The following is a 20,322-nucleotide window of genomic DNA, read 5'->3' on the forward strand; positions in this document are numbered from 1 at the left end:
GATTTTAGTCTATCATCATTTCCTACTTACTGGTGTATTTAGGCAGCTTTACCTGTAAATATACACTATGGTTACATTGATAGAAAACGTGATCCACGCACAAACCGTTCCTGGTTAGTGCGAGAAACATGAGTGATGACATCAACTATTTTTTTTTTATTTAACTAAATTTAAAACTAACCTTAGTTGTTGCACCCAGACCTTGCAGAATAGTGTAAAATAGTGTGTATTTATGTGTATAGATTCTGGATTTGAATGTGTGTATCTTATATAATAAAAGTCACTTGACTTGATTTAGGTAAGCAGCCACTGAATCTGGATCATGATAATATTGTTAATGGTGATAATTCTGCAGATGATGATCATTTGTCAGCCTGATAATGTCTCTGTCTGTCTGTCTGTCAGTACACACAGTGGCGGGGAAGGTGCAGCGACCCTGTCAACAGATCAGTGAAATGTGAGTACACACACACACAGACTAGCTTTCATCCAGCATACCACCACCATCACCATCATCAGTGTATGTTCAACAGGGTAAAGTTAGTTAAGGGTCTTGGATTGGAATTAGGTTTATGAGTAGTGTTATGCTTTATTTTATAGGTGTTTGAGGTGTAGGATAAGTGAGATTCATGCACTATATGGACAGATGTATTGGGACACCTGCTCATTTATTCTTGATGCTGTTTTATTGGATTGACTGTCTCTACTGTCTAGGGAAGGGTGGAGACAGCTTACTAGATTTTGGAGCATTGCTGTGAGGATTTGATTGCATTCAGCAAGAAGAGCGTTGGTAAGGTCAGGATGTTAAATAATCACCACCCCAACTTATTCCAAAAGTATTGGATGAAACACCATTAATCATTCCAGAGAATGTGTTTGAGCTGTGGCACAGTGGAACATTCCACAGTTCCACTGCGCCACAGCTCAATACTGGGGGGCTTTATACCCCTCAGCCCCATGAATGGCATTAGGCAGCATGGTGCCAATAGGTGAATGCTCCAGAGAGTCCTATTCTGTTGGCACTACTTCTCTACAAAGACTAAAGTGTGTGCATTTGCATATATGTGCAATGGGTGCAATTTAAAGTAGCTGAATGCATTCATTAGAAGGGGTGTCCACAAACATTTAGGCATATAGTGTGGGTTAAGTGAAAGGGTTTGCAAGTAGTTTTAGACAACCCAAATTTTTCAAATATTTTTACATTATTTTTATGAACAATTCTTCATGCAGCTCATGATTAAACATCTGTTCTGAACGAAAAAGTAGATTTATTTACAAGAGAAGTGATCATTAAAGTGCAGTGGTTGAATGTTCTTCACTTCATCTACAGAGGAGCTTTACTACCTCTGATCTGAAGGAGGAGTCTATTAAATGAAGGAGGATCATGGTTGAAGGGTTTCTAGGTTGTGCTGGTGTGTGATTTACCTGCTGAGGAGTACTGACAGACTTGGAGATGCAGCTGTAAGTGTGGACCAGTCTGGAGCTCAACACCTGTATTGAGATGTCTGGAGCTTTGGGCTTAGAAGGTCTACTTTTAGCTGAAGACACTTCCTCCAAGTACTTCAGCCATATAGTAGGTACTAGTTTCCTCCTGAGGCCGTACTGACCTGCAGAGGAACGATTCCTCGAATCCTGAAACTAAAATATGTATATTTCATAATTACGCACAGTTACAATAATTAGTCTAATTTAATAAAAATACACCTCAGAAGATAAATGTACCATTTCTGTAGGAAATAAATCTTGCTGTTGTTAAAACAACCCTTGAGGAGCAGATCTGTGATTCTCATCACACGGGTTCCTACAACAGCTTGCACTGCTAATGACAGAAAGAACAGAAAAACCAGAGGAAGCTGAAAGTGTGGAAGGCGATGCCAAGGCCGCTCATTTGTGTGACTACTTGATTTCAGATCCCCTGAGGTGGTGTACTGAAGCTAAATTACACACATTCAGTCACTGTCAAGTCAAGTCAGATTTATTTGTATAGCGCTTTTTACAACTGTTGTCGTCACAAAGCAGCTTAACATAATTAGTACTTAATAAAGGACAGAGACAGAGAAGAAAGAAGAAATAACATGAAGGATCAAAGTGAGCAAGCCAACGGCGACAGTAGCAAGGAAAAACTCCCTCAGAGCTGGAGGAAGAAACCTTGGGAGGAACCAAGACTCACAAGGGGGACCCATCCTCCTTTGGTCAGAACTATTTAAACATTAATGATAAAAATTACCAAACCAGATACAACAGAAAGTTAATAGTGGTGATATTAATAGTGGCAGACAGCCACGAGTCCATCTAGGTTTCAACACGGCCACCAAACAGGCAGCAGCGGCAGGCGGGAGAGCCGCCGGTCCGCCATGGGTGGTGGCGGGTGGGGGGGCCCGCTGGCCGGACTGGTAGGTGGCAGCTGGTTTGACGCAGGTAGAGGGGACCTCAGCGGGCAATCTTCCAGCAAGTCGGGCTGGGTGCCCATTTACTCTGAGAAGGTAAAAAGAGAAAGAGAAAGTTAGTTCTGAGAGGAATTTTATGGAGGGCAGAGAATGTTGAGCATCCGCATCAGAGTGTGTCTGAAGACTCCAGCAGGTCTGATTATAACAGCCTACTTAAAAGGAGAGAGCCAGAAGGTAACACGGACACGGGAGCACCCTGAAAACACCAGCATCTATCTGCTCCACCGTCAACAAACCTGAGTGATCGTAAGCTGCGAGACGACAGCTCCAGCATCTCAGTGTACTACAGTTCCCTACAATTCCCTACAATTCCCTGGACCTGCAGCCCTTATCTAAGAAACATTAATTACCAAAAGCTAAACTAAACATATACGTTTTCAGCTTAGATTTAAAGATTGAGACTGTGTCTGAGTCCCGAACATTATCTGGAAGGTTATTCCAGAGTTGGGGGGCTTTATAAGAAAAGGCTCTTCCCCCTGCTGAGGTTTTCTGAATTTTGGGCACGAGTAAGAGGCCAGCACCCTGAGATCTAAGTAGTCTTGATGGTTCGTAGTATACAATAAGATCCCGCAGGTATTCAGGAGTGAGGCCATGTAGGGCCTTATTTGTTTATAGAAGAATTTTGTATTCGATACGGAATTTAACTGGGAGCCAATGAAGTGCTGATAGAACTGGACTGATATGGTCAAATATTCTAGTTTTAGTAAGGACCCTGGCTGCAGCATTTTGCATCAGTGTTGTGTCACCCCTTAAATAAATAGGCTGGGCAGCGATGTGGAACAAAAGTAGTCAACTCTTTAATGTAACAGCAGAACCAGTTCACTCTCCACCTGCTACCTCTCTTCTCCTCCTCTTCTCTCTCTCCCTTTACTCACTGAGCTCCACCTAGTGGTTCTCTAGACACCACAACCAGCTAAAGTTTATTGAGGTTCCTGCTGGAACAACCTGACAGTAATGCATTACAGTAATCTAGCCTTGAGGTGATAAAAGTGTGTACTAGCTTTTCGTCCTGTAGAGATAAGGAGTTTCTTAGTTTGGAGATGTTCCTAAGCTGCATAAAGGCTGTTCTACTAATATTAGCTATATGTTGCTCAAATGATAAATCTGAGTCAAATGTGACCCCAAGATTTTTAGCTGCTAAACCAGGAATGATGAAAGCATCGGCCAAGTCTAACATTAAGTCAGATAGTTTATTTCTAGAATCTTTTGGACCTAAAAGGAGAACCTTGGTTTTGTCACTGTTAAGAAGAAGGAAGTTATGTGACATCCAGAGTTTTATATCCTTTACACAGTCCTCCATTTTCTGTAGTCTAAATTTATCGTCAGGTTTGGCTGATATATAGAGCTGTGTGTCATCTGCATAGAAATGGAAATTAATGCCATGTCTGCTTATAACTGAGCCCAGTAGTAACATGTATAATGTAAATAATAGTGGTCCTAAAATTGAGCCTTGCGGAACTCCATATCTTACTTCTGTGTAATTTGAAGATAAATCTTTTATCTTTACGAATTGATAGCGTCCCGTTAGATATGATTGGAACCATGATAGGGCTGTCCCTGTGATTCCAACCATTTTCTCTAATCTTTCTAGTAATATAGTATGATCTATTGTATCAAAGGCTGCACTAAGGTCTAGTAGGACTAATAAAGATACGTAGCCTTGATCAGAGGCAAGAAGGAGATCATTGGTAATCTTCACTAGGGCTGTCTCTGTGCTGTGATTTGGTCTAAATCCAGATTGGAATTTCTCATACATGTAATTTTTACTCAGGTATAAGCAGAGTTGTTGGGCCACAGCTTTTTCTAATATCTTAGATACGAATGTTAAGTTGGAGATGGGTCTATAATTAGATAATACGCTAGGATCAAGATTGATACAAACGCCTTTGTTAATGGATCGTCTGCTTTTTCAAAGTGAATATTAAAGTCTCCTACTATTATAACTTTGTCGCTGCACACTGCCAAGTCTGCAGCAAAATTACTAAATTCTTTAAAAAATTCAGAATAGGGCCCTGGAGGCCTATAAATATTAATCAGTGTGAATGCATTTTTATTTGTGGCTGGATCTGAAATATTGATGTAGAGAATCTCAAAAGAAGTGAAGGTGTTACAGTGTTTTTGAATAATCTCTAGTGTATTCTGGTGTTCTGGTGGGCTAGCTTCGGCCTTAGCGCTAGCATTAGCCTTAGCTTTCCGGCTATGCCGCCGAGACGTCACCCATTCGCCCCGCTGTGAGGGCTCTAACGCCGGAGTGGGGGGTGCTAGCTCTCCCTAAGGCATTCGGGGCTGCTACCAGTGACTCCTGCTCTCTATCCTTTAGTAAAGCCATGATGCTCCACCTCTAACTGCTCCACTTTCTCCTCCACAGAGCTACAAGCTCACATTCAGTACAAACACTATTATCATCACTAGTGGAGGAAAAAGGGTCTAGACTAAATAGTGGTGTTATTAATAGTGGCAGATAGTTAAGAGTCCATTTAGGTTTTAACATGGTCATTAGACAGGTAGCAGTGGTAGGAGGGTGTGCAGCTGGTCTGGTATGGGTGGTGGTGGTGGGGGGCCTGCTGGTCGGACTGGTAGGTGGCAGCTGGTCTGACACAGGTAGAGGGGACCTCAGTGGGAATCTTCCAGCAGGTTGGGCTGCGTGGCCATTTACTCGGAGAAGGTAAAAAGACAGAGTTAGTTCTGAGAGGATTTTATGGAGAGCAGAGAATGTTGAGCAGTATCAGAGTGTGTCTGATGACTGTAAAGTTCTGGGATAGACTCATCTTTGTGAGAGGCAGTTTTCCTTTCCCTGGATGTCTGGTTTAACTCATCTGAATCTAATGTGCTTTAGCATTAGTGCAGCATGGCAGTGGCGCAGGGTGTGGGTGGCACAGCTCCAGGGGCTCCAGGTTGTGGCTTTAACCCTGGCTCTGGTCATTGTGAGAAGTTTGGTGTGTTCATCCTGTGTCCAAGTGAGCTTCCTCCCACCTCCACATGGTAGGTGAATTGGCTGTGCTTACTTGCCTGTAGGTGTGTGTCTCTAGGTGCAGTAGCACCCTTTCCAGGGAGCATTCTTGCCTTGTGATGATTCAGGAAAGACTCCAGAGAAAAATAATAAAACAACTCTGTGATCAATTGCCTGATTGGCGTTAATAGGTTAGTATGATGCTTACCTTGGTCTTTTAGGGTACATGGATTCCCGCACTCCAGCTGCCAGACTGCTATGTTTAAGAGATACGTCACATTAATATAGCTTGCATTTACTCTCGTATTTCAAACAGAGGTTCCTGTAATGAAAGGGTAAATCAGATCATGCTGTTTATATGCTTTAAACCTGTACAGACCAAAGGAGCCAACACCTCCAACTGAGCACAGCCTCTTTCTGACAGACCTGCAGAGTTTAAAGAGGTCAGAGAAGGTCAGATCAGTGAAGAATGATACAGCTCTAACAATCACACCGAGCTCCAGTCAGAGGAGGGGGAGTTTTTTCAGGAGGAGTTTAGGGCAGTGAGAGCTGTTGAAGTGAACTGGCTTTTCTTTATTGATAACTACCAATGTGGAGAACTGGTAGCGTTATGTTTACCTGAACCTCCATGCTGCTAAATATCAGACGTTCACAAGTAGATCAGCAGCAGTTATAAACAGACCTGTCGCAGTAATTACGTTAGAAACTGATCGTATGATCAATGATTATGACCTCCATCATTTTGAAGGACATCGATAATGAAGTTTTGTTTATTTGCGTGTTTTTAAGACCTTTAACCAGGCGATCTTTTCTGTTCTCCCCTCTACCAGACACACACACACACACACACACACACACACACACACACACAGACCTTTCTGTTTATTAATAAAACTATTTTCGATCATCTATTATTCCATTACTTTTCCTAATGTTTTAGGTTTTGCTGTGGTATCGTTTCAGTATCGGTATTGAGATATTTAGGCAGGTATCGTATCTAAAGTCATAAGTTTGGTATCGTGACAACACTACTGTTTATCATGTAAATAGAAAAATATAAATAAGTAAATTACCTCTTACTTCTTATACTGAGAGCAGAAACCTCTGATAAAAATGAATCTATCTATCTGTCTGTCTGTCTGTCTGTCTGTCTATCTATCTATCTATCTATCTATCTGTCTGTCTGTCTATCTGTCTGTCTGTCTCTCTGTCTGTCTCTCTGTCTGTCTGTCTGTCTGTCTATCTATCTATCTATCTATCTATCTATCTATCTATCTATCTATCTGTCTGTCTCTCTGTCTGTCTGTCTCTCTATCTATCTGTCTGTCTGTCTGTCTGTCTGTAACCCTGTTAAAATTAGGAGCCTCTTTCTGAGCTCTTCTACAGAGGCTGTTCATTTGCCCCGCCCACCTTCTCTCCCCCTCTTCACTTCTTGCTCTCTTCAAGTGTGAGTGTGTGTTGTGTCCAGAGCTGATGCTGTGGTGCTATTTTTTGTGAGCAGTTATTGAAGTTAAAAGCTGATTAAGGGTCCAGAGGGGATATAAAATCCCCCATTCCTCGTTTTTTCAGTGTTCTTTAGTCCTGAGTTTGATAAACTCTCATCAGTTTCTGTTCAGTTGTGAAGAGAAACACCGGTGAGTTCAGACAGTGCTGTTTAAGGAGGGATTATGAGTTAGTAAGTGTAGATTTCCAAGTGATAAGATGTTGAAAGTGTTGATAAGGGAGTTAAAAGATTATTAAACAGCCGGAGTATAAATGTGTGAGACAGACCTCGGCTAGTTCGTTTCAGCTGCTAAGCTGTAGGCTAACAGGCAGAGGCTAGCGGGATTAGCATCTTGTTTAAGTGTAAATCTACGATGTTAAGTGTTAAATCCTGCTGTTTACGGACTCAGAGACATGCTGAGATGAATATGCTTGTCGTACAGTCTTGCTGAACTTAGTGCTGTATCGTACAGGTTGTTTTGTTGACGAAAAAAGCGAGCGAATTTGTCCAAGATGGCGAGCCAACCCGAGACTACACTTCCCAGAGTACTGCGCGAGTGACGTCAGAAGCGGGAACACACACACACACACACACACACACACACACACACACAATCTTAGTCTATCCGGGTAGTGAAGATTTAAACACACTTTTCTGACACTTTGAGACGATATTACTCCAGAAAGGAACATTGATTATAACAAAAGGAAAAAACTGTTGGTTCACATTTCAGACTTAAAGGACTGTTATATTGTTAAAGTTGAGTAAAATATCTCACGAATTCTTGCCTCTGAAGTTTATTATTTTACTACCATTTAAGCTTTTGTTGAGGGCCTTATGTGTATTGGGTTTTGTTGTTAAATCTGAACTTATGCATTTTTCCAATACTGTTTTTTTTTTTATATAGCCTCATTGATCTACAGTTTCCTCTTATAACTCATTTATAACTCCTACTTTTTATGGTTTTTTTCTTTCCTATTAGCCACTCACAACTATTCACACACACACATAAGAAGAAGGTCACATCATTTCTGTGAATAAATATATGATTGTATCTTTAACCCTGTACTCACTGGTCCGTCGCATCTCTGGCCAAGCTCTCCTTAGAGTACCTAGTGAGATATCAACACTGGTCCAAACCCCTGAAGAATCCCAACCTATGGTTGATCTGTCCCTCAATAGAAATGCCTGTTGTGGCGTAACGGTTGGTGTAGACACTGAGTTAGCTAACGTAGCTCCTGTGTTACATTTACGCGTGCTACGTATCTGTCTATCTACCTAACTAGACAGATTTGATCCAATTGAAGAAATTGTAGGACAGTCAGGACATTTCTCTTTGTTTTATTTCAGAAACAGGTTTCTGTAATGAAAGAGAAAAGCAGAAAATGCTGTTTATTGTTTAAATAGAAAAATGTAAAGAATTATTTGAATTAAATGACCCCTTGCCTCTTATACTAAGAGCAGAAAATTCAGAGGAATTAATCTATCCAACTATCTATCTATTTATCTAGCTAGCTAGCTAGCTATGTGTCTATCCACCCGTCATTGTTTTTATCCAGTTGGTGAAATTGCAGCACCCTCATTCCCCCAGAATCACCAGGTAGTTAACATGTCACATAGTCACAAGTCTCTACTGTGTATGGGCTGGTGATGAGTCAGCTACCAGTGACAGATACCAGATACCAGTACCAGATAATGTGCTGCATGAGGCTTGTCTGTCCTGGTTGTTCTTTAAACAGCCCAGCTGGTATCCTTTCCTTCAGCTCCCTCAGCTTGTCCCTTATCTTGAGAACGTAGGACAGGATGTTTAGCCTTTCAGTCTTTCTCAGAGCAAATGCTTCCGGGTAGCATAGACCCAGATTACTAAAATATGGCGATTTCCTGCCCGGCCTCTTGGTAAAGGGCATATTATATCCGTGGCAATCCGTGAAAATGGCATGCTGTTAACTGACACTCTGGACAGGCATTACAAAATTCAGCTATATCTAGCAGCTGACTTGGCCAGTAAAATCGACTTGCAAATCTGCTGTGTGTTTTAGCCTGACCCAATTGACCTGGCCACGGGTCCGAATGACCCAGCTTTAAAACTTCATCTCTGAGACATTTGGGAACCACTAATCGCTCAACACCATTTTTGACCTAGAGCTTGTTGTCTTTCAGAATGAGTTGACTTCTCTGAGCTTATTCTCTTTCCTTAGCACAGTCTAAAAACAAGGGTTTGAGTGCTTCATCCTGCCTTTGCAACGTTGCTATGTCACCAGGTAAGGCAAATGTTTCACTTATGGGTGTATCCAATTGTTCCACTATTGTTGTGCCTCTAATTTTTTCCTGTCCTTTTTGTTTTCTTGCATTTTGGTTTGACAGCATATGGTAATTCTTTTAAAACTCCACTGTTTTGTTTGCAGTTTAAACCTTTCTAGCCTACAACCTTGTTACAGCCATAACCTCTGCAGTTCTCTGCTCAGTGTTTAAAAGATCTACCAGAATCGGGATATTTTTGCCTAAAACGACAGCATGAGCAGATTTTTGCATTATGTCTAGCTTTGGTTATTGATGTTAACCATGAGTTTAGTTGTGGGGTATACCTGTTCATCTCTATGTATACACCTGACCCCAAGTTTACCTGTACTCACAAACTGGGATTCTGGAAGACACTGTGGTGTTATCAGGATGTGACTAGCTCTAGTGTCAATAAGGGCTTTAAATGTTTTGTGTCCTATTTTTACAGGTATGGTATCTCACTACTGTCCTGTTCCTGAAAGCTTATTTCGGGTCTTGGAACATATCAAAGATGATTTGTGCTGGTAACAAGCTTAGGACAATCTTAAATCTTTTGGCCAACCTGATTTTAGCTAGCTGTGTTTAAACAGTTTGGCGATTATCTGTTGCCTGACTATCTTAGCTTCTTTTGCTAGTACTCCAGCGCCCCTGTTTGGTGATAAATTCACTAGCGGCTTAGGACCACAACTGACCCCGGCCCCAGACTTACTTGTCTGCGCGTATTGGTACACTCTGATGCTGGAATCACAGAGCAGGAACTCCTTCTCATCTTGCCTTGCTGCCACGAAAGCTTCAGCTGCTTCCACTGCTTGTGTTATGGACGCCGGGCTGTGTTCAGTTATCCAACGTCTGAGGTCTGGACTCACAATTCTAAGGTACTGTTTGAAAATTATGGTGTTCTCGATGTCCTCTTTCTTTTTTTTCTCTGGGAGTCATCCACTTTTCAGACAGTGTTTTCAATCTGTTATACAGTTCACGATAGTTATCCGTGGCAACATACGCAGCTCTAGCTTTTCCCTCTAGCAGCGGGACTACATGTATTACTGTATTATCGCTTGTAGGCCATATTGCTGCTTATGTTGGTAAAATTGTAGGTCAGTCAGGGTGTTTCTTTTTATTTCATTTCAAACACAGGTTTCTGTAATGAAAAAAAGAATACCTCTTACCTCTTATACTGAGAGCGGAAAACTCGAAGGAATCCATCTATCTAGCTATCTTTCTTTCTATCTTTCTATTTATCTGGGTAGCTAGCTATGTGTCTGTTAACCGGTCATTTATTATTTTTTTTATCCATTTGGAGAATTTGTAGAACAGTCAGGTTGTTTGTCTTTGTTTCATTTCAAAAGGTTCCTGTAATGAAAAAAAATCAGATAATGCTGTTTATCATGTAAATAGAAAAATATTAAGAATTATCTTAATTGAATTACCTCTTATACTGAGGGCACAAAACTCTGAGAAATTAATCTATCGAACTATTTATCTGATAATTTGTCTAGCTAGCTAGCTATTTGTCTTTTAACCCATCAGTTTTTTTATCCAGTTGGAGAATTTGTAGGACAATTAGGATGTTTGTCTTTGTTTCATTTCAAACACAGGTTCCTGTAATGAAAAAAGGAGATGAGATAATGTTTATTATGCAAATTGAAAAATATAAAGAATAACTTTAATTAAATGACCCCTTACCTCTTATACTGAGAGCACAAAATCTGGTGAAATTCATCTATCTAACTATTTATCTGTCAATTTATCTAGCTAGCTAGCTATGTGTCTATAAACCTGTCATTTTATTATTTTTTTTATCCATTTGGAGAATTTGTAGAACAGTCAGGTTGTTTGTCTTTCTTTCATTTCAAACACAGGTTCCTGTAATGAAAAAAATCTGATAATGCTTTTTATTATGCAAAATAAAAATATTAAGAATTATCTTAATTGAATTACCTCTTACCTCTTATATTGAGGGCACAAAACTAACTATTTATCTGTCTAATTTTCTAGCTTGCTAGCAAGGTCTCATTTAACCCGTCAGTGTTTTAATCCAATTGATGAAATAGTCGGATAGTCAGGGTGTTTTTCTTTGTTTCATTTCAAACACAGGTTCCTGTAATGAAAAAAAGAAATCAGATAATGCTGTTTATCATGGAAATAGAAAAATATAAAGAATGAATATAATTAAATGACCCCTTACCTCTTATACTGAGAGCACATAATTCGGAGAAATTCATCTATCTAACTATTTATCTGTCTATTTATCTAGGTAGCTAGCTATGTGTATTTTAACCTTTCAATTTTTTTATCCAGTTGGTGAAATACTAGGACATTCAGGGTGTTTGTCTTTGTTTCATTTCAAACACAGGTTCCTGTAATGAAAAAAAGAAATCAGATAATGCTGTTTATCATGTAAATAAAAAAATATCAAGAACTTTTAAAATTAAATTAGCCCTTACCTCTTATACTGAGAGTAGAAAACTCTGAAAAATTCATCTTTCTAACTATTTATCTGTCTATTTATCTCTCTAGCTAGCTATGTATCTGTTAACCCGTCATTTGTTTTTATCCATTTGGAGAATTTTTAGGACAGTTAGATAAATTACTGTATTAAATGAATTGTAGAACAGTCAGGATGTTTCTCTTTTTTTATTTCAAGCATCTTTAGTCCATCTGTAGTTCAGCTGTCTCTCTCTCTCTCTCTCTTTATCTATCTATGTACATTTTAGTCTGTATGTTTACTTCTTCTGTCTGTCTTATCTTTATTTGTAACTGTTTCTTACTTATCCATTTTTCTACCTGTCTAATCCTACATAGATCAATAGATTAAATTCTTCACCACTTGCAAACCTTAATAGTCTGTCCACCATCCCAAAAACATCATCAGCTTCTCAACATTACAACTTTTACCCAGTTAAAATTAAAACACACATCAGCAGCAGACTTTAAAAACCCAGTCAGTTCAACAACCTCAAGGCTAAAGCACACTGCCACGGCGGGCAGGAATAATGAAAAGACTGTTTGTCCTACATTTGCTGTCCTGATGTGTGGAGAGGGTGCTGGTTACATGTCTGCAGCTGGAGGATCAGAGGAGCGACTGGGAGTTTAATGGAATGATTGATAATAGAACATTCTTACATCATAAAGACACAGTTCTAAAGTTCCAGCAGCAGCTGTTTCTCTGACTTTTGAAAGATGCATTTGTGAACTGGTGCTCACCTGAGTTTACTCATGTATACACACCTGCACCAACACCTGAACACATTAAAATCACTCCTGTCATCAACAGGGTTCTTTCAGTAGTCCAAAATCTGTCTTCAAATATGGGCCTAATAGTAATTTACTGTTGCTATATATTACATTTCATGATTTTATGTTATGCCAATATATCTATCTATAGATCTATATATCTGTCTGCCTGTATATATCTATCTTTATTGTTTTTAATTAATAAGTGAAATAATCAGCCTGGTCTCATGGGATATACGTACCTCTGACCACTTTTTAGGTTTAAGATATAGGGGAACTGGGTACTTTCTACTGATTAAGGGTGATTTATCTAGCTAGTAGGTAACAGCTAGCTAGGTGGCTAGGCTAATGCAGCCTCTAACATAGCATCAGGTACACAGCGAGCTGTAGTTGTGGCCATTCTCATATAGTTTGGTGGTTAAATCAGAGGTTCTTCTAACATATCTTTTACCAAAAGCTTATATGAAGATAAGGGAACGGGAGACACTGTCTGCTCATTCATTAGCGTAGAGTGAGGTGTCAGCTGAGCTCGTACATTAGCTAGCTAGCGCTAGGTGGCTAATGAGGAGCGCTTGCTAGATAAAGCAGCTGGTGTTTTTTTTGTGGTTGTCACGATGTGCTGGCTAGAGATCTCGTATGCTGTACTAACTGATTTCATACTGGATCTAATTGTGTGTAATTATGATCTTTCTCTTTTTACAGCTTTGAACATCTATTCATCATTGATTCTCATTATCTTTCTCTGCCTCTTGCAGGGACCAGGTAGACACGTGGACAGGTGAGTTAATGGTAGAGTTTATGTTAGCTGGTTTTCTGGTTAGTTTTTATACTCCCTCAGAGTACAGTACAGAAACACACACCATATGACCTTAGAATTTTACATGATGGGTTTTGTGAAAATGGGCTAATTTGATTATTTGAGGTTAATCATCTGAATGTTAGAACTATCTGAGCTGGTTTCCCAGACTTGCATTAAATCTGGTCCTTGACTAAAAGAGAACTTCAGTGAAGATCACCACTGGAAAAAAGCTAGTTAGTGTTTGGGATTATGATCAATCCATGTCTGGGTAATCAGCCCTTTCTGATCTAAATCACCATGTGTGAAATAATGTGTAATGTGTTGAAATTATTGCACCACTGATTTATTGCATATATTATAATGAATTGCATTACTGTTATTATTGCACATATGAACAGTATAATTTTAGTATTTTTCTGATGAACCACAGTGTCACACATTGAGGGAGGAGTTAGAGTTTGATGGTCACAGGTAGGAATGACCTGTGGTGCTCTGTGGTGCATTTTGGTGATGAGTCTTGCACTGAATGTGCTCCTGTGGGTTGGAGCCATTATCCGTAATGGCATGTAGCTTATACAGCATCCTCCCCTCTGACACTGCCTCAGTGAGTCCACCTTCACACCCACATCATCACTGGCCTTTTGGATCAGTTTGTTCAGTCTGTTGGTGTCTGCCACTCTCAGCCTGTCCCAGCATGCACTTGCACTTGCCACTACAGACTCATAGAAGATCCTGAGCATAGTCTGGCAGTTATTGAAGGACCTTAGAAAATAGAGACGACTTTGGTCCTTCCTGTAGAGGGCGTCAGTGTTCTTAGCCCAGTGTAGTTAATTGTCAATGTAAACTCCTAGATATTTGTAGTTCTCCACAGTGTCCACATTGACCCCCATGATGGACACGGGTCACCAGTGCCTTGTCCCTCCTTTACAGGTCATTTTGTAAAATACATTTTCATGAGTCGCTGAACAATAACAAAAAATGGTTCCGCTTCCCATCCTCTATGAGGAAACATACGTCATGTATGAAAATGTCAAAAAAAAAAAATCCAGAAAATGCAAGAACATCTGAAGCTTCAGCTAGTGAACAATGCTTTGCGGATGTAAATGCACACCAAGTTATTGGTATGTATTTTTTACACCTAAAATGTTGTTCACAACAATTTGGAAGGGTGAGGCTGTTGAAAAGCCACTTGTCCTTATTTGTGCAGGTCTGTAATTAGAATGCCACTGTTATTCAGTATTTTCCTAATTCCAGAATGGGAACATTTGTGGCGATTTGTGTATCTTCCAAAAAGCTTTCCTTGAATGAACATATTGTCATCATGAAAAAAAAAATTCTGTAGCATTGACCACTTCTCTTGCCCAGTTTGCACCCTAGATACAGTTGCTGTGTCTGTCGATGGAAACCGAAAACTACATCGTTTCAGCAAAACAAAGAGTTATGTTATTATTAATAACTGTAAACTGTCAGAATCTCTAGGGAGTATCTCTATTATCTTTAATGTTTTCTTTAGAGGAACAGACATTTTCTGATGGCATTTTTTTGCCAGTGATAAAGATTCGTTCGTAAGAAGGCCAAGCCAGTAAGATATTTATCAAAACACTTTAGGCTGTACATAGTGAAGCAGGATTTACTTTTTGTATATATTTGATAGTGACATTGTGTTACAGGTACATGGAAAAGGAATCTGTGGGACATCAACATGGGCTGCAGCCAGAGAGACCTCTAAAAAGACAAACATCATATGTGATGAAGTCGTCCTGGAGGTGGCAGTTTGCTTAAAGGTCTGAACATGTATTGAGGGAGATATTTGCCAATCCTCCATTTTTGCAAGAAGAACTGGCCACAAAAACAAACGGAAAGTTCTTCTGCATTGATATAATGTGTGGATATTGGCCCTATCTGCAGAAGCCGGCAGACATTCCCAGAAATACAAAACTTGACTTAGATGACTTAGACTTTTCTGCATGCAAAGGGGCGTTCTACAAAATGTGAGGTAATTGTGTATTGTCGAACACACAGTTAAGTATTTTACCATATTGGTGGTGTTTTTAAACTTCAAATTTGTATTCTTGACATCTGATATAAATGCTGTAGGTGCCGCAGGGTGGCAGAAACCAAACAGGGGTAGGCACTACCATATTTAACAGCTTTTTGCCACGAGTGGCTCTAACTACAAAATACATGAGTAAGGCTGGGAAGTGATCCTTTACTTACAGTGCTCATGTATTGTGCTTTTTTACCCTACTTTTCATTGATCATATTTGTTGACTAAGCCCTGGTGAAACAGCACCTTTATCAGTTCCTTCATCATTACAGCTCGAGTGGATATGATCACATTGCATGTCAGGAGGGAGGATCATCTTACTGTTTTTTACAAGTATATTTTAACACCTGCCCTTTTAACTGATAGAGTGACCATGGCAAACAAACTTCAAAATTATTTGTATAATTGCTTTCTCATTGCATAAGTGATGTGACTTTCTCTGTCAAAATGTTGGAATACTTATTAGTCACCCTAAAACTAAAAATAAGGCAAAATATAGATAGATTCTCAGATTTTCTTGGCAAAACATTTATGGGTGTCGTCTTTTAATTTTACATCCCATGTTGTTTAGTCATTTACTGTTTTGTCTTTATCTCAATATGTTAGATTTACTTTTAATGTCAACCACCTTAACCTGACAAATATTCTTTACAGCTCCACATGAACCCAGATCAGATGATCCAGTGGGGTTGCAACATGTGATTGAAGGCCTATTCTTGGGCATGCAGCAGAAAAGGGGGGATCTATATCGAGTAACTGGTAAGTAGCCATGTTCAGGTTGCCTCCCAGACATCATGAACTTGTGGAATTAATTTTTAAATGTGAAATCTGTGACAATAACATTAAGTTGTAGGTCATTTAGGTAATTTCCAGTTCAAATAAATTTTTACATGGAGCAAAGTGCCCCTTCCACATCGTACACTTAAACCCTTACATAATCTTTATACTGTGTTTATACTCTAGTGAGCATGTTCAATAAAACCACCTCATTGTTTCTGCACGTTTTCCATTTGATCAGTTCCACTGACCATATAGGTCTTGGTTGTTGTACAGTTACATACTGTAATCCATCTTTTTCCCTGTGTACTTTGCCAGCACACCTTTGCCTTTTTCTTTAGTATTCAGGACCTCCACAAGACTATCATTTCCAGTTGGTCACAGGACGCTGTTGGCTGGATATTTGTGATTGGTGGACTATTCTCAGTGACCCTGATCTGTTTAAAAACTCCAGCAGCACTGCTGTGTGTCTGACTCACTCGCACTGGTGCAACACACACTAACACACCTCCCTGTCAGTGTTACTGCAGTGCTGAGAATAATCCACCACCCAGATAGTACCAGTTTATTGCACTGGTGTGACTGAATCAGACACAGAAGGGCTGTTGGAGTTTTCACTGTTCACTCAACGTTTAAAAACTCTAGCAGCACTGCTGTTTCTGATGTATGCTACGACTACTTTTGTATTCGCTGACGTTATGACTTGGGATTCTGGTATGTTAATTTTGACATGAACTATTTTCGTGACTCTTCATTTGAACTCATTAAACTCAGACTTTTCATTTGTTTCAGACCATAGAAATGTGCAGATTCTGACCATGAAGATCATTAGACCTGACATTTTTACCCCCTTTTTTGCCCATTTGCACTAAACTGTGCTTTCAACCTCACAGAGTGACCATGTTCCAGAGTCAGGAGAAAATGACTGAACGCCCGACTCCTCTGATTAACTGTCACAGTGCTTCTGCTTTTCTTCCTCCACAATGTAAAACCAGTCACGCATTGCCTGTGTAGTCAGGACAGACAGTTGCAGCACTAACATCAGATGTCAAGTCATCAGATGTGGAGTGAGAGTGAGAGAGAGAAGCAGGAGCTCTGATGCTGTGTGCATCGCCTTTCAATTCAATTACACTCCCCTGCCAACCAATTCAGTTCAGCTGGTGATATCCATGCATTGAGTTGATGATGACAAGTAAGTGCCAGCTAGTTGGCTGTTCAAGTTTGTTTCTTGTGAGAATGAACTCCATGTTAAAGAATAAAGAGAGAAAGAAAGTCGTTCGAGCTGCAGTAAAGTTCTTGTTCTGTGCGAAAAATGGCTTCCGCCTGAGGACATAGTAGTGCAGTTCTCATGTTCGCCAAACATATAGGGAAGCTCTATATGTAACCGTGTGCATATTGTCTAGAACGTAATGTCCCTTAAATACTATTCCTGCTAGAACTGAATGTTAATACTTATTATTTATTAAGTGATCATTTCTTATCTGATTCAGCAGTTTACAATATTTGTTCGAATATGATTTGATGGTTTGTTTTTTATTTGTTATTTCAGACTGTGAGCAATGCTGAATGTCAAGTTGTACTGTGAAGTACTATTGGATTACAATACAGTTTAATAAGAAGAAATGATGTTCCCTCGTCTTTATTCCTGTGTCCTTACCGATGCACCATCCTGTTTACTGTGAAACCCAATACGAGCTAGCCCTACCTATATCCTCTGAAACACTTAGACATGAAGAAGAACGTTTTTGACAAGGTGATGCACCTGGAGAGACTTATCGAGGAAGAGGCTCTACTTGTGGAAGAAATGAGACAACAGTGGAACCATCTAACAAGAACCTGCAGGGCTTTGAGGGACCAGGCTGGTGTGTTATCAGATGGCCTGGCCACACAGAGTGAGAAGTGAAATGAAAATACCCCCAAAAAAGCAGATCAGAATCATTTTCAGTTATAATTAGTTTTAAACAAATGTAGGTGATGATAAAAAGCATACAGTGATTATAAATCCAGTATGAAGATGAAATTCCAGACTCTTATGAAAGAACCATGAAACTACAGGGGCCAATTTCCTGCACAGGGATTAAGCTTAGTCTTGGACTATTTTTGGGTGTTCAATTGTGGGACAAGTTGGAATGGGAAGTAAACATGGACAAGCTGTACAAGAAAGGCCAAAGCCAGCGCTACTTTTTGAAGGCTGAGGTTCTTTGGTGTGACAACCTAGTTGCTATGAACTTTCTACAAATCTGTGGTGCCAAGTATCATTTTTCTGTGCCATTGTGTGCTGGGCAGCAATACTACAACAAAAGACCCAAACAGGCTGAACAAGATCATTAGACTGACTGACTCAGTCCTGGGCGCTAAACTGGACACAGTGGAGATGGTGCTGGAGAGGGTAATGGGATGTTGGCAAAGGTGTCTGTGATCATGAAGAACTCTCACCCAGTCCACAAAACACTACATGGACAGAGAGCACCCAATGGGCAGCAGACCTAACTGCAGGAAAAAACACTTTGACAGGTCATTTCTTCCTACAGCCATCAGATTGAACAAATCTACACTCCAATCCATCAAATTAATCTGTTACTCAGCATCATTGGACATCTGTATATCACCTGCACTGCATTTCCATCACAGCCTGTTCTGCTCTAGTCATCTTTTGCACAATACTGTGTGTTACAGCAGTTCTGCATTAAGTACTTAGTACTATACTGCAACTGTAAACGACCTCATCCGTGGATTACTGTTACCATCACACAGTAACATTAACTGTGACAGTAACTGTGGCTATGACTGTGGCAATAACTGTAACTTCAATACCTATATATGAGGGTTAGGGTCCTCTATAACAGAAATATGCTACAAAGCCATTCAGGGAAACTGAATATCTCTGTACCAGTCCTTGGTGTGGTAACGTCAGACAAAGCTGTAGACCACTAGAATAACCAGCTGTACTGAGTACTCCTCCTCTTCCCTGCCCGCTTCTCCAACTAAAGTATAAAACATAGCCAAAGTCAAAGCGTATAGTTGTGCAGTTGTGAGGACAACCCACTTGGAGGCCAGTAGACTCGACTTTTTTCCAAACTCAATCACCTTACACCACTTTACACTAGACCTGCACAGTTCAACAACATTAGAGACTGAGTGCATGTGCGCATAATGGAGATATCTGTCAGGGGGTCCAGCAATGTGTGGGTGTCTCATGTAAAATGCATTTTGCAGCATGTAATGTCTGGATAAATGAGTGTAATTAGTTCTATTAAAACATTAACAGCCCTCATTATCTAGCTCGCTGCCTCTTCTGTTTTACATTTATTATAGTCCTATTTTATTCGATTTATTACAATGGTCAGTGGCTTGTCTAGGCTTAGGTCTAAGCTAGATATAGGTTTTAATTTAAACTAATAAGATTATTTTGAATCTCTTCTGTCACATACGTGTTATTTGTGTAAAAATGACTGACATGAGCTCTACGAAGGACTGTCAGTTCATGGATGCAAACGTAGGGATGCAGTTACTGCACAGGACCTGGCCCCAGTTTGAACATAAGACAGCTCTCATTTGAACTAAATTTGTCCTCATTTCTGTGTAATAGAATGGCAGGATGTCATGCTTTGTATGTTTTTTACAGACACTGATATGACCCCTACCGAGTGAAGGATTTCAGTGGTATTTGTTTCATGGCATTATTTCCATTATTACATTCATGTCATGACATTTTCTATCTCTGTATTCTCCCCATCGTCTCATTCCAGGTTTATTAGCATTCCAATGGTTGTGAGCAGCCAGGCCTTCCATGTCTGCAGAAGAAGGCATATGCCTTCATGCCTTTTAAGCTTAGGACCAGTCCCCACCCCCCCCTTCCCCCCCAGGTAGACCCCAACTGTTTTCCATTGCCTGCACTCCTCCCACCGATATGAATGAGACACATTTACATAAAATGTACTGTTATGGAGAGAATTGCAGAGAAGTGAAATCACACCTTATCCTCAAAATGGAGTTATGTAATAACTGAAAGTTTGGGAGAAGGACCACGCCCAAACTCTCCCCCTCTATTGCTACGCGCTATAAAACCGCTCCTCTCCCTTCTCATTCTCGTGACGAAACTTGCATCCACCACCCCTGCTCCTCCTGATCCAATTTTACTCAACCTCTACCTGGCAAGGGGGGTCTGGCCTCGAATTCCATCTGCTCGAAGCCCCAGAACTCCAGCCTAAATTTCTCGAGTTGCCTCCTTGCCTCAGCTAGCTTGGTCCGCACTTGCAAACTGATTTATACTTAAATCATCATAGCAGCCACATACATTAATGT

General features: G+C 40.1%; 1 long non-coding RNA gene across 1 annotated transcript; it reads left to right on the top strand.

Moving 5' to 3' along the window:
• The first annotated feature begins 9,676 nt into the window (after positions 1-9,676).
• Positions 9,677-17,203, top strand: LOC140559461 (uncharacterized). Its single transcript, XR_011979891.1, has 5 exons — positions 9,677-10,035; positions 13,097-13,172; positions 14,864-14,977; positions 15,895-15,999; positions 16,911-17,203. It is a non-coding gene; the product is annotated as an uncharacterized lncRNA (long non-coding RNA).
• Positions 17,204-20,322: the final 3,119 nt, after the last annotated feature.

This window comes from Salminus brasiliensis, chromosome 7 (genome assembly GCF_030463535.1).
Source record: "Salminus brasiliensis chromosome 7, fSalBra1.hap2, whole genome shotgun sequence".
Taxonomy (NCBI): Eukaryota; Metazoa; Chordata; class Actinopteri; order Characiformes; family Bryconidae; genus Salminus; species Salminus brasiliensis.